At 40.1% G+C, this 14671-nt stretch overlaps 1 protein-coding gene across 3 annotated transcripts in view; it reads left to right on the top strand.

Annotated features, from left to right (window-relative positions):
* Positions 1-14671, top strand: part of rerea (arginine-glutamic acid dipeptide (RE) repeats a) — a 200797-nt gene that overhangs the window by 54967 nt on the left and 131159 nt on the right. Inside the window, exon 1 of one of the 3 annotated variants that reach the window (XM_054768122.1) lies at positions 11356-12154. The exons of 1 other annotated variant lie outside the window; for it this stretch is intronic. The gene's annotated coding sequence lies outside the window, so the exon portion shown is untranslated. Of the gene's footprint in view, positions 1-11355; positions 12155-14671 lie in introns of those variants that run through there. One more of the 3 variants, XM_054768138.1, reaches the window with a different exon arrangement.

Here is a 14671-nt window from a genome sequence, read left to right as displayed (position 1 = left end):
AAATAAAAGCTGCCTCACCTTAAAAATGAGGGTTTTTTTCCCCATCCATCTTCTACCGCTTATTTGAGATCGGGTCGCGGGGGCAGCAGCCTAAGCAGGGAAGCCCAGACTTCCTTCTCCCCAGCCACTTCGTCCAGCTCCTCCCGGCGGATCCCGAGGCGTTCCCAGGCCAGTTGGGAGACATAGTCTCTCCAACGTGTCCTGGCTTTTCCCCGAGGCCTTCTACCGGTCGGACTTGCCCTGAATACCTCCCCAGGGAGGTATCCGGGAGGCATCCTAACCAGATGCCCAAGCCACCTCATCTGGCTCCTCTCAGTGCATAGGAGTAGCAGTTCTACTCAGAGTCTCTTTCGGATGACGGTGCTTCTCACCTTATCTCTAAGGGAGAGTCCAGCCACCCTACGGAGAAAACTCATTTCGGCCGCTTGTACCCGCGATCTTGTCCTTTCGGTCACTACCCAAAGCTCATGACCATAGTGTTATTTTTAAACCTTTAAAACAATTTAAGTAATATATTATATGCATGTGCATATACATATATTATATAGATACAGATATAGATTATTATTTACGCACATGTGGTACTGTGAAATGATGATTCATGAGATGTATTCCATTGTAACCTTTATGCATGTTCAAATAAAATTAAACCAAACCAAAACAAACATACTGACCACAATTAGTTTGAAAACAATTTAAAATATTATAATGTTTCACTGCCCTTTATTTTGATAAACATGCAACAGAATTGCTCGTCTGCCTTGCTGGAACTTGACCAGTAACCAGATACGTGACACGTCTTGTGTTGACTTTCACTTTGTTTTTTATTATCTGCAGAATGAACAATAGCCTGCAAAACGTGTAGTCAATTGACAACTTGTCACATGCCAAGCCTATCTACGCCAACGTGTGTCATCACTCATGTTTCAATCTCATTGCACTTTCTGGCATTAATGTTGACATGCCTCGCTGGCGGCATCTATCTAACTCGTTACCATTACGCTCATGGGATACGCCAATCATCGATCATCATCACAACTTACCTTTTTAAAGTGTCACTTAACAATCTTGCTCTCTTGTTATCATTAAAATACTTACCGCTTGTCTTCAAAACACTAGTCGTGTGTTGAAGTTGTGCATCAGAAACACGTAGCTTGTACAGCTTTAGGCAGCGACACTACCACGGGGGTCTCCAAAACGTAGCTCGTAAGCTAGCAGTAGCTCACCAGCTGATGTTGAGTTGTTCACCAAAAAATATTTTCTTTGTCTCTTAGTATTTTTATAATTGCTGTGGTGAAATATGACCCCTGTATTTAATGACAAATGAGCACACTGAGTGGAGATGTACTTTGTAAATAAAGTGCAGTTTCAATATTGGCAGTGCTCTCAGCAACTTTACTATTAAATTAAGAGTTTTGCAATGTTCTCGGTTCAGGTTCTGCTAAAAATTACTAAATAAGTTAATAAAAAAATAACTAATAACAAAAATTGCTATTTGTTATTTTAAAAAAAAATAATGCAGATGCAGCGGTGGCAGTCCTCCCTCCCATGCAGCCCACCAACGCAGCTTCAAAAAAATCATAGGTGAAACCTTGAACTCAATGTAATTTCATTTCTCTTTTAAAACAGTCATTATAATACATAAATATTATCAATGTTATTACAGTAAGTATTATTTGATGAAAGTAGAGTAACTTTTAGTTTAAAAAAACCCCTCAATTTTTGAATGTTTAATGCAAGCGTGAACCTTGTAACGTTCTCCCATGCACAGATGGACTACTATACTGTATTTTCCCCCCCTTTTCTTTAACCTCATATTTGGTAAATGATACTGTGTGGGAATGCATAAAGATAAGATTTGATGACCTTATTGTATTCATTCCGTCCTTTTAATTTGATATTGTTCCTGTCATAGTTTTAGACAATACATAATAAATAAGATAAATCAGATTGTTATAATGTATGTATGTTTTACTGAAGTGTTGAAAATTGTTCCCGATGACTAGCTATAGTTCAGTGCTAATGCTAATGCTAATGGCTGTCAATGCTATTTACAGCCATTCTTGACTTCAGTCGTGGTCGTCACATTGAAAGCCCGTAAATAGCATCTCGTAACCCAAATTTTAGCTCGCAGTTCAAAGCAAAAATCAGCGGAGAGACGGCGCGCATCTAAAAAAACACTTGTTAGTTGGTTCACTCGTATGCCAAGGTACCACTGTATATGACAATAAAAACAATACCCGCACTGCTCCAGTAGGGCAGGTGACGTAATCCGTGATAACTCAAACCACAGCAACAGTAGGTACAAATAACTTTGGTCTTGTTGAGCCATCTGCCAGGCCTTTGAAGCTAAATTTACTGGTCAAAATATCCTTTTCTTTGTCCATTTCTGCTCAAGATTTGTTCCCGCTTGTGGCTCCACATCAACCGCCACAAACTACCTCAAACTACGGTGTGGGCCGAGGGTCAAACAGGACATGCGCACGTTAATCGCACGTCAAAAAAAGAAAATAGTGCCGTTAAAGTAACTTTGACAGCCCTAGTAAATACACATGTAAAATAGACTACCGATTGCAGTAGAGTAGATGATTTTTACATTCACGTAAAAAGAACTACAGTTCCCATGCTTAGTACAGAACCAGGAAGTAGTGAATAAATCTGAAGTAGCCCGAAATAGACGCTAGTATCACATGTTTTTATAGAAGTCATATACAATAGTCCCTTGCGATATCGCGGTTTTATTAATGCTTCCTCGCCATATCATGGTTTTTCAGAAATTCATTAATTAATGAAAGATCACTGTTTCGTGGTTGAATAGAGCCTATTAGTGTGTGTGTGTGTGTGTGTGTGTGTGTGTGTATATATATATATAGTTATAGTTATGGAAATTGTATTTATTCTTGGCCTAAATTAAGGAGTTTCTAGCATAAAAATGGCTAAATTAACTTCCCAAATGGACTAAAATACAAATACAAGGCAGAAGAAGCATTCTAATTGTGAATCTCTTACTGTATTCTACATTGGCCACGAGATGCCGGTGTTACTGTGACACTGCTGGAGCAGGAGTTTCATTTACATCTTACAGGGCTTATTCACTCTTATTCTGTCTGCTATATTGGGTAATACGAGAGTAAAGCCATTTAAAGGTTGGAGGTAGGTTGGACTGCAAGGTTGTGTGTGTGTGTGTGTGTGTGTGTGTGTGTGTGTGTGTGTGTGTGTGTGTGTGTGTGTGTGTGTGTGTGTTCCAATCCTGCCTGCAATTCCATATTACGTGTATTGTCCTTCATAGTAGTGATGCCATAGTTCACAGTCTGATTGGCTTCTGGCTGCCCTGTTCTTGCAAGAAGGCTTTTCTGTAAACGAGAACTATCATCACGTTTGAATCTGTGACGAGATCTCGCGACACCCCTACCCAATATGTATTCTGGTCTGTCCACCTTTCACGTTTAAATCCATTTTGTAGCTGTAAATAAAGTCCTCAAGATTGAATAGATTTGTTTTAACTCACACAGCTGCTGACAGGTTTGGTTGTTTTTTGTTTTTTTTTAACTCCAACTCCCACAGCTGACCGTTTCATTTTGAACACTGCAGAGGTTGGAAGGCCAAAGCACAGCTAAGTGGCTTCTCTTGACCTCAGCACTGATCTCCAAACTGTCTGCACACAGCTCAGATTTTTTTTTACCAGTTTGCTCCCACAAAAATAGTCTAATCTGGTAACACACTGCCTCTGTGCTGTCTCTTTGAATAACACATTTTGTGGACATGCTGACCAAGCTCTGGCCTTCCAGATTACTTCTGTCTGTTTTTTGTCATGCCAGCAAGCATGTGAGTGAGGGAAAATAGCTTGAATGTTTTGAACATCTTCAGGCCTACAATTGGTTTACTTATACTACTTATCACTATCCATTTTTAAATTCCATTGCAGACTCAGTAGCTAGAATTGTGACCAGCATGGAATAATAAGACGTGCTACTGAAGGTAAAACAATAATACAGCTTGTCGGCCATTGCAGTATGCTGTTTGTTGTATGGAATTATGTTTTGTTTTTCAACTGAGCCTCAGAACAACTGAGCATCAACACAAAGCTGCAGGTTTACCTTTTTTCCATAGGGTGGCAGTGTATGGGAGAAAGATGGCCATGTGATCACTGGCTAGAGCAGATGAGCTTGTAAGCACACAGCAATCACACGCTGCCTGCAAGCCTTCTCTCTTTGTTGCTTTCATGATCACTTACGCTCACACTCTTCCGTACGTTTTTTCATCAAGCATCTCCATCCACCTCTGGTTTAGTGTCAGGCCCATGTAGCTTGGATATCACATAAACTAGTACAGCCTGCACTCTTGGAAACACAGTTCCTTAAAAAAAACACATGCAGCCATGGTGCCCTGAACTGTGCCTTTTATATTGTAATGAATGAGGTACTGTGTTGTTTGACACAGACAGTCCTTGTGAGAGCTTGAAGAATGTCTGTAGAAAATCAGGGTCTTAGTGTCAGTCCATTTAAAGAACAAATGTAAAAAGACTGGGGATGGGCCAAATAGTACCGTAAATTCCGGTTTAGAAGCAGATACTTTTTTCTCAAACTTAGAACACTGCCACTTTTACACTGGTGCGGCTAATACGTGGCTAAAAACTACATTTGCATGGTGCTTGGTGTGGTCATGTGCTAATCTCATGAAATCTATACTTCAGACCTCCGACTAATTCTTTAAATATGTAATTCGGAAAACGCTATTATTAAGACAGTCCAGTCCATCTCAAGGGCGCAAAAAAAACAACAAAAAAAAACTCAGGAAACAACCCAAACACGCCGAGAAGCCAGCATTCTCTGCGTTTGCTAACCCTGTCACTGTCGTTGAACATACTTGAGTGAGCAACATCAACCACAGTTTATACTATAACCAAATGTAAAACATAGTTGGATTTGGAATTATTCAATAAACACAAAAATAAATATACCGCCAAGATTGCAAAGCCTGTGATGATGAATGAAAACAAAAAGGAAATGTAACATAAAAGCAGAGGCGTACCTGGATCCAGGAGAATCCACGCGCTATGATGACTCAAAGGTGGCCACATGTGCCACTGTATCGTGGTTCTTATGAAGTCCCGAAGATAAACCCAGCAGAAATAATGGGTAATATCCTGCAATTTCACAAGTGACCCTACGTAAACCTAACTTACAGTAATGTACACAGCGCCACAGGCATACGCGTCATATCCACTGATGTAATTAGAACAGAAATATGAAAAAATACAGTTACATTAAATATATCATACATATAAATTATAAAACAACATATAAAATGCCGTGTTGTTCTCTTGGACATGAATAAAGAAATAATGGGTAATATCCTGCTATTTCACAAGTGACCCTACCTAAACCTTACATAATGTACGTAGCATCACAGGCGTACACGTCATATCTACTGACGTTTTTCCTCTTCTTGTTTATGGCGGGTCCAAACCAACCTTTAGGTGCATAGCGCCACCTACTGTACTGGAATGTAGACGCGTTGTGCACACTCAAATCCGGTAGTGACAAGCTTCCATCATACAAAACACATGAAGAAATGGATATGATACTGCTTTCAAGTCAAGGCAATGGATTTGAGAATAAGTGTCATAGAAGATGGATGGATGGATGGCAATGGATTTGGCTGTCAAGGCAAGGGAACATGGCTGCTTCGCGTAGAACTACGGCCATTGAAGGAAACAGCTCACCGAAAGAGAGAGACAACGGAATTAGGACGCTGTTCAATTCTGACACGGATTCACCAAGCGTTGGATTGTTCACCCACTAATAGGGAACGTGAGCTTGGATTAGACCATTGTGTAACAGGTTAGTTTCACCCGACTGATAATGTGTTCTGTTGTAGCAAAAGTTTAAAAAATCATTCTGTGTAACGTCTTTCTGTGCACTAACTAGCTCATTTTACATGTTTCTATATGTCTGAGGTATAACGTTTGAGTGTAGTTGCTGTGTGATGACTTTAATGTTGTTTGTAAGATGACACCGTGAGTCAGACTGTTATATTGAGCAATTTCCAATGGGTTACCAAACTCGTGCGTTTACTCATGGCTCATGGTTGGCTCCTGTCAAAAAAAGAGCTGAGTGGTCCTCACAGACTCGCGCGTCACAATATGCCACTTTATGACGTGGGTATGTGCAGCTTATAGTATAACAACAAATCTGTTTTTCCCTCTAAATTCAGTGGTGCGGCTTATACATCTGTGGCTTATACACAGAAAATTATGTTACTTTTAATTGATTAGTTATTAAGAATTCTGTTCATTGTGTGTTAATGACGTGAGTCAAAATGGAGGGCACTACTACATTCAATTTCTGCTGAGTCGGTGGTGGAAGGATGGAAGTACTGTAACTGTGCATGTACGGTATCTGACCAAAAGGAGTACATCACACACATTTCAGTAAGCATTTTTACTGCAGTATATCTTCTCAGGGGACAATAATATAGAAATGAAACTTGGGTGTACTTTAGAGTAGTCTGTGTACAACTTGTATATCAGTATAGATAAGTATAGTATAACTACTGAAAATGACTTAACACACAGCCATTATTGTCTTAATAGCTGGCAACAGAAGTAAGTAGCAGGATAATTGTGTCCAGGTAGTGTCATGATCTGGGGCTGCATGATTGCTGCCAGCACTGGGGAGCTGCGGTTGATTGGCCCTTTGGAAGCATGAATTCCAACATGTACTGTGACATTGTGAAGTAAAGCATGATCCCCTCCCTTGAGAAACTGGACTGCATGGTAGTTTTCCAACATGAGGAGCCCAAACACACCTCCAAGATGACAAGTGCCTTGCTAAGGAAGGAGATGGAGTTGCTAAAGTATGTCTCCAGACCTGAACCCAAATGAGCACCTGTGCGGCATCCTCAAGCGGAAGGTGGAGGAGTGCAAGGTGTCTTAACATCCACCAGCTCCACCAGTGACGTCGTCATGGAGGAGTGGAAGAGGATTCCATTAACAACCAGTGTGGCTCTGGTGAATTCCATGCCCAAGTGGATTAAGGCAGCGCTAGATAACAGTGGTGCTCACACTAAATATTGACACTTTGGACACAATATTACTTTATAAGTTATTAGTAAGTGTCATTTGTCCCTTGAGAATATATAATAATAAAATGGTTGCTGAAATCCGAGGCATATACTCACTTTTGTAATATTCTGTATATTAAAACCAGAATTAGGGCAAAAGGTAGTCTTTCCTCCAGTCTTTTCAGTAACAGCCTCCATATGGAATCAGACTTGCTTATAAATGGCTCTTACGGTTGACTCTCACTCTCTCTCCTGCATCTTGGCAAAGATATGATACATGTGTAGCCCGCAAGTATCTTTAGTTTTCTTAGCGTTTCAAGGCAGCCAAATGGGAGTGTGAATAGCTTTGTAAACAAGATATCTGTGTGAGCCGAGACCTTGCACTGATTTGCCTGAAGGGAAATACCATTCCTTGGCTCTGCTCTGCTAATGCTTATAAATTAAAGTTCCATCATCATCATTATAAGCTGTCTCTCATGCATGCTTTTCCAAAGGACATGTCGATTTTCAGTCAGCCTTTTGTTCCTCTATACGATACTGCTTAAAGATCCCTTTTCCCCATCTCTGTATTCCTTGAAAACCCCGATATCCATTAAAGCATATTTAGTTGTGTAATTGTCTTGACTTTCTTTGCAAGGAGATTGCAAAGCGTTTTTTTTATTGCTTCCTCTTTCCTCAACCCCCTCAAGGCGATCTATGTTTTAATTAGTCGTGTAAGACCTTATTTTCACTTTGCAACCCTCCCCGACTTGTATAGTTTGCTCACTTGAATCCACAAAGACTAAAAGGGCCATTGAACGATTCAATTTTTTTTTAATGCTTTCCTGTCAGCCGAGGAAAGAATGGAGCTATCAGCGCTTGCCGTCAGAGTGAGGAAGCAGCAGTCAGTCACACAGGCTTTGTTCTTTATGGATAGAGTATGTGCGCTGGAGATAGTCTGTGTTCTAAAAGCTCCATCTGGAAAAGCTCTGTTCAAATGTCTAATATGAGCACAAGCCACTCTATAGATGATGCCTGCCTAAGAATGGTCAAATTGTCTCAAGGTTTAATCTGGCGCTTATTTCTTTGATTAGGTTCCAGCGTCATTGTGACACAGCAACGATGTAGCCATGTGTTAGAGTGCTCCCTACCCCCCTCCACCTTCCGTCATGAAGCAAACCTTCCTCTCCGTTTGCAAGTCTGTTTCCTTTACTCCATTTTTTTTTCTTTTTTCCGCCCTCTTCAACTTGTTGGCTCATCCCTGGTGAATGTATTAAATGAAGTTACAAGATAGGAGTACTTAAGAGGCCAGGGCCTCTGAGGCTTCTCCCAAGCTTGGCTCACTCATCCATGTGTGCATGTGTGTGTTTTTTAACTCTTGTTTCAGCTACTGGCTCACTTATTTGAGTTGCTGAGGTCTTGCTTTGCCTTGAGTGCGTTGCTGTGTGAAGAAATCAGGCTAAAGCAAACACTCTGTGTGTGTGTGTGTGTGTGTGTGTGTGTGTTTGAGCGTGTCAGCCACAGCTTTAGTTAAGTATTCAATTTTAATGAGCATAAGTGGCAACAGAATTCTGTAAAGCATAAATGGAGTAGTGTGAGTGAGGAGGGAAAGGGATGCATTTTGGCCTTTTGATTAAGTAGCAGACTGGTGATTGCTTTTGTTGAACATGTGCACTAATTAGATTTGGTGTGGTTGAACATATTTGAATATAATACTCACATGTGCTCTTTCTGGCTTTTTTGTGCTTAATACTGTTTGGGGGAAATCATTTGAGATTTCTGAAAAGGACTGATGCACCAGCTTACTGTTTTTGGCTGTTTGTTTTGAATGTAGCATATTTGTAGGAGTGGGTACTCATCAGGGATTGTAATGGACTGTTTGAACACTGAACAGAAGTGAATAGGCACAGTCAGCTTCACAGATACATGCTTAGGCCTGTAGAATGCGTAGTGCTTCACTTGTAACTGCACCGGTTGTCTCCTTTCATTATCGGTTAATGGTGCCCAACTTGACAGAGCCATGTGATAAACAGAGGAGCTGTGAAATCCTGGAGGTGGAGTTCTCGTCGGCTCGATAATGGGATCACATCTGCCAGGGGAGGGGAGCTGGCGCCCACCAGCCGATCCAGCTTTCCTTTGCACAGCCCCTCACAGAGGCTTACGCCGCTCCTTCCTTTCACCAGCGCCCCACCTAACGATCCGCTTCTAGATAGCAGCAATACCACCCAGTGTTATTTAGCAGCCTTTTAGATTAGCCTGTGTAGTGCTGCCGCTGTGTGTATTTTATTTGTTTAAATGTGATGTTTTATTTTACATGTTGCTTAATTTCTCAGCAAACCTTTGAAGATTCCATTGACAAAATTAATATAATAATAATAATAATAATTAATAATATAGCGTATATGACGTGGATATCCAAATAGTCTGGTCTTGTTGGAATCCTCTGCTTGAGAGCCATTCTAGTGAGAAAAGCATTTATCCATGGAAAATTGATGCAATTCATTTGAATGCAGTAACACTAGACAGGCTGGTTTAATTGTACATTTGACAGCCATCATGTTCAATGCAGTATACTGTGATTAAGGGGTGGAGCAGTGTGTGTTGAATTGGTATATGTAGAGGGGAAGTACGACTTATTAGCACAGTGAGCTGTTGCCTCCGGTGCTGGAAGACCAAGCCCCCTCCACCCCCCGCCTCTATTGAAAAGGAGACAGCCAACATGGTTTGTAGGACAATGAAGGACCCCTACTTCTCCCACTGCACACCACCCTCTACTCAATTTCTATTGATCCCCACTGCCTGTCTCTGCTGCTCCTGTTTGGCTTCCGTGCAAAAAGAGCCCAATGCGCTGACTATTTGCTTTGGTTAATTGGATTCTGACAGTGATCCAATATCGTGTTTAAGACAATGAAAATGTGTCAACTCTCCTGCTCAATGAAATGGAAATAGTGCAGTTATTTCATAACTTAATGCAGCCCTTTGTTGTTTCCCTGCTGTTTTAGCACCAAATGGGGAGGGGCTGATAGAGCTGTTTTTGAAGACAAAGCAAATTGTAACATTTTGCACTAAAGGACTTTTAAAATTAACGGTAATACATTTGATGTGACATGCTTGCTAACCGTTAAAATGGAACCCGCTGGTAATATAGTATGGACCAATCATGCTTCTTTTTGTAAATGGGCGGGGTAACTAATTAATTCATTATCCAGAAATGCAAATGAGTTCTCAAAGCCTGAGCAGCATTAATTTGCTTGTATCTTTCCACCAGATGTACTGAATGTCTTCATGTTTTTACACCAGTCTCACATTGAAAGATGCTGCTAATGCAATGACGGGAAGAGAGACCAGTATTGTCTTTTTTTTTTGTCTATTATTGTAACTAATCTAACAATGGCTCTCGTTATATTGTATAGTGCAGTTCTTCCTTCCCGTTGCTTTCAGTAATATCTACATTACTGTCTATTATTTACTCGATGTAGAGTATAGTTGTCAATCAACTGCTGATGGTCAATGTTACAATTAGTGCAAGTGTATTCACTCAACTGCTTATACCTTGTGTTGAGAAAATCTCTTAACGACGTAAATTTCTTACAAACACAGTTGATGAGATCTGTTAATCAGATCTATGATCAAAATTCTGTCTTCCTATTGAATGTGTTGATGCATTGTCATTTTATTAAACAAACTAAATAGTCGTATTTTAGCATGTGATAGCATGATAGCATGTCATTTCTCTCTCTACATGATCAAATGTTTACAATTTGTCCTCTGCTCTGTGTATCGCGCACGGTGGCGCGATCGCATTAATTACATGACACGTCTTTATTTGAGCAAGGTTGCCGTGGGTATTGGCTTTGTGTATTATTTTGAAGTCCTTCTATTGATTTCTCTTATTAAAAGTGATGGTTCATTTACAGTATTTAACTGAAGCAGAGCAGATGACACGTTTGTGTCTCCTTTGTCAAAAATGTCTTTATTTAGTCATGTACATTTTCCATTCACACTTGCATATATGATTAATATGTGGATATATATATATATGTATATATATGTATGTATATATGTATGTATATGTATATATATATATATATATATATATATATATATATATATATATATATGTATATGTATATATATATATATGTATGTATGTGTGTGTGTGTGTGTACAGTTGCATACACTGCTGCTGCTCATTTTTTGCGCCCTGGTGTACATATGCATATATATATATATATTTTTTTGACACATTGTATACGGCACCTGTCCACTTCTCTGCTGTGAAACTGAAATTTCCCAATTGCGGAACAACTATATTGTTATTACATTTTATTATGTTTAACAGTGTCATGTTTACCCCTACATACAAATCGGCCACCATACATACTTCCTGGTTGTGTTAACGCGCATGCCCAGAACGCCCCCCGCGCGCCATCAATCAAAACACAAACAAAACCAGCATCGTACCCTTGCTAATTAGGTAAAATCCCTTCAACGTTTTAGTTTCGCTTTTTTTCTAGCGTCTTCAGTAGAGTTGGGAAGCGATTGTGCGTTAAGACGAGGTCAGCCATGTGGATGCGTCTGTTGAACGGCTTAGCTGGGTGATATGGCGTATGCGTGCGTGTGCGTGCGCGCGCATATGGAAGAGAGGAGGAGGAGGGTGCTATGTGTGTGAGTGAGTGTGGAAAAAAGGAAGCGGATCCCTCAAACAGCTCGCTCGCTGCTTCCCTCTCATATGCCCTCCAAACAACCAGCAACCCGTCGTCGATGAAACGGCGACAGGAACAAGAACAAGAGGAAGACCGGAGTAGGAGCACTTGGGACCAGTGGGAGGTACCGCCGAACTCAACCCGGCTCGCCTCGTTGCTTTCGGACCTTGGGGCGAGGTGAAGCCGTCTTTTGTTGAAACAAGTGCTCGACTCAGCTCCTCCTGTGTGGCCAAAGGGGGTTTAATTCATTTAAAAACACACTAGGGCAAAGAAAGAGAAAGGGGAGAAAGAAAGACTACATCTCTTGTTTGTGCTTCTTTCTGGATTTGGTGCAGCAAGTTCGGGGCAAGGATTTAAAGAACTTGTTTGCAGCGGGACCCCTCCAAGATTCAGCAGACTGGCGGGTGAGTAGTTGAACACATAGGGAGGGGGGGATGTTAGGAGGTGTTGTGTGGAATGAGAGCTATCTGATGACTAAAGCCAGGTGGCCTTTCAAATCTAGACACTTTTTTCTTCTTCTTGGTTATTCCCAGTGCAGCGAGGGCATGTGTCCTCAAGTGTTTAAGAAGGAGTTGAAAGTTGGCTGCATTGTTGTAAAACCAGAGGTGGATTATTGATAGTTTGTTGCTGAAAGAAGAGAGAATTTGTAACAGTTAATAGAGTTACTAGATGGCATATTCAGTAATGAAAAGAATACATACAGGAGTAAAAACTGACAAAAAGCATTGTGTGTGTGTGTGTGTGTGTGTGTGTGTGTGTGTGTATAAATACAGGAGGCCCTTGGTTTGCAAATGAATCCTTATGAGTTGTAAGTTGATTTTCAAGTCACTCATACTGCAGGACACATGGACAGTAGTAAGAACATTAAAAACAAGAATCAATTTAAATGTCATAACAAAAGAGACAACTTACATTTATCTTTCCTCAGTCTAGTGCAGCACGAATACAGATTATTTTGCTGCAAACACATAACCAGTTTCAGCACCAGTATCGTATTTACGAACTAAACCGCTTAGACTGAAACCAAGTTTTTAAGTAATTTATTGGAATGCATTATAATCACCTTGTAACATCATACGTAATTAACCCTGTATATGTTATTGCCTTATTACATAATAATAAACAGATGAATTCAGGATAAATGGTGTCAGACACTGTGGTTTCCTGCTTCTTCCACGTACCTTGTAAACAACATATTTCTTGTACTGTTTCTTTAGCTGGCTCATATTGGTACATTTGTTTCAGTTCAAGATTAATCTGTTAAGCCAGAATTTTATTCCACATACTGATACCCTAAACGTCTTTAGTGTTGTGCGGGCATAAATACTGTATGTTGGGAAGAGTATTGTACTCAAATAAAAGTGCTGTTGCATTGCTGAAATTTTACCCAAGTACAAGTGAAAGTGCATGTGTAAACATGTACTTAAGTGAAAGCAAAAAAGGTCACATTATAAAAGTACTCCTGTGCATTTCAAAACGGTGAAAGGTGGTGTCATTTTGTTCCACATACATTGTGCCAGCATTCAGATGTTGGAAAGGGTACTTAACTATTGCACTCATATAAATATGAGTACAAATATAATATTACTCAAATATTACTCAAGTAGAAGTAAAACAGGTGTGAAAGTGTTCTCAATGTACTCCTGTGCACAGCAAAAAAAAAGTGCTTTCATACCATGTTTTTTAGTGAAGTAACACCTTTCATGAACTAAAGTGCAATAGTAAAATCAACCTCCTCCTGATTAATATACTGCCATTTGGTTGTCCTGCCCACTCACTACTGCTATCAAGCATTTTTTACATTTTATTTATATATTTGTTTTACTCTAACAATTGGTATCATAATGCAAATATAATCATTTCCATAACTTAAGTAAAACTTAAAACTACTGAAAAGTACAGGTATAGATAAAAAAAAAAGACACAGGACTGCAACATATCTGTGGTGGTGGGTTGGGGGGGGAATCATAGACACCCATTTAATTTGCATAATTGGCTCGACTTATGTCACATGAGTCTATGTATAGTCTATGTATATATAATATGAAGTTATTCACTTTAGGGCATTGGTTTCATTTCGTGAAGCAATAGACGTTTGTCCGTGCCTTTTTATAACAAGGCGTGGGTGGGTGATTTAAAAAATAAACATACACATTTTTCAAAAACATTTATGATGTTTCCTGGGGCGTTGTAAATCTACCAAGCAATTTTGGTCGATTTTTCATATTTCCGCTGCTTTTTTTTGGGTGAATATGAGGTGTGGAGAGAATGCCATCTACTGTACTGAGTTGTAACGGCAAGCTACACAGACTGTCCCATTATGTGTTTATGAGCAAGGGCGATCGGGTGGCACCAAAGTTAAAAAATAAAATAAAGGTTGTGCCAAATGTTTTTTTAGGCTGTCAAATTTATTCATAGTGAGTCACAAAAAATAAATCAATGTATGGGAAACACTGCATACACAAAGCGACAACTCAATTACAGTAATGCAAGTAAATGTATTTCCTGTTTAAAACTGGGCTCAGTGTCAACTGTGGAGATTTAAAACCAGATAATTGTTGAACACGCAAGTAAACAGACATGATATTTCTGTTTCAAATCAGGGTTGACCGAGTGCTATTTACCCAAATTTCGCATCACTGTCTATTATTAGAGTGTAGTAATGGAAAACTCTCTGTGTTTTTAAGGGAATGGTGGGGCAGGGCTGTGAAGAGTGTACCGGATGAAAACTGTTGAAGGACCACCAGATTAACTTGACTTCCCCCAGAGGCTATGAACTCTGGCCCAAGCACATGCAGCTCTTACTGTGGGGGTGAAAAGGGGGGTTTGCCTGTTGCTGAAAAGAGCAAGGCGGGGGCTGCTTAGTTGGTGGGGTGTGTGCATGTGTATTAAGCGGGGCAGTTGAGGATTTGAAAGCAGAC

This window comes from Dunckerocampus dactyliophorus, chromosome 1 (assembly GCF_027744805.1).
Source record: "Dunckerocampus dactyliophorus isolate RoL2022-P2 chromosome 1, RoL_Ddac_1.1, whole genome shotgun sequence".
NCBI lineage: Eukaryota > Metazoa > Chordata > Actinopteri > Syngnathiformes > Syngnathidae > Dunckerocampus > Dunckerocampus dactyliophorus.
This window is presented reverse-complemented; position numbering and strand designations above follow the sequence as displayed.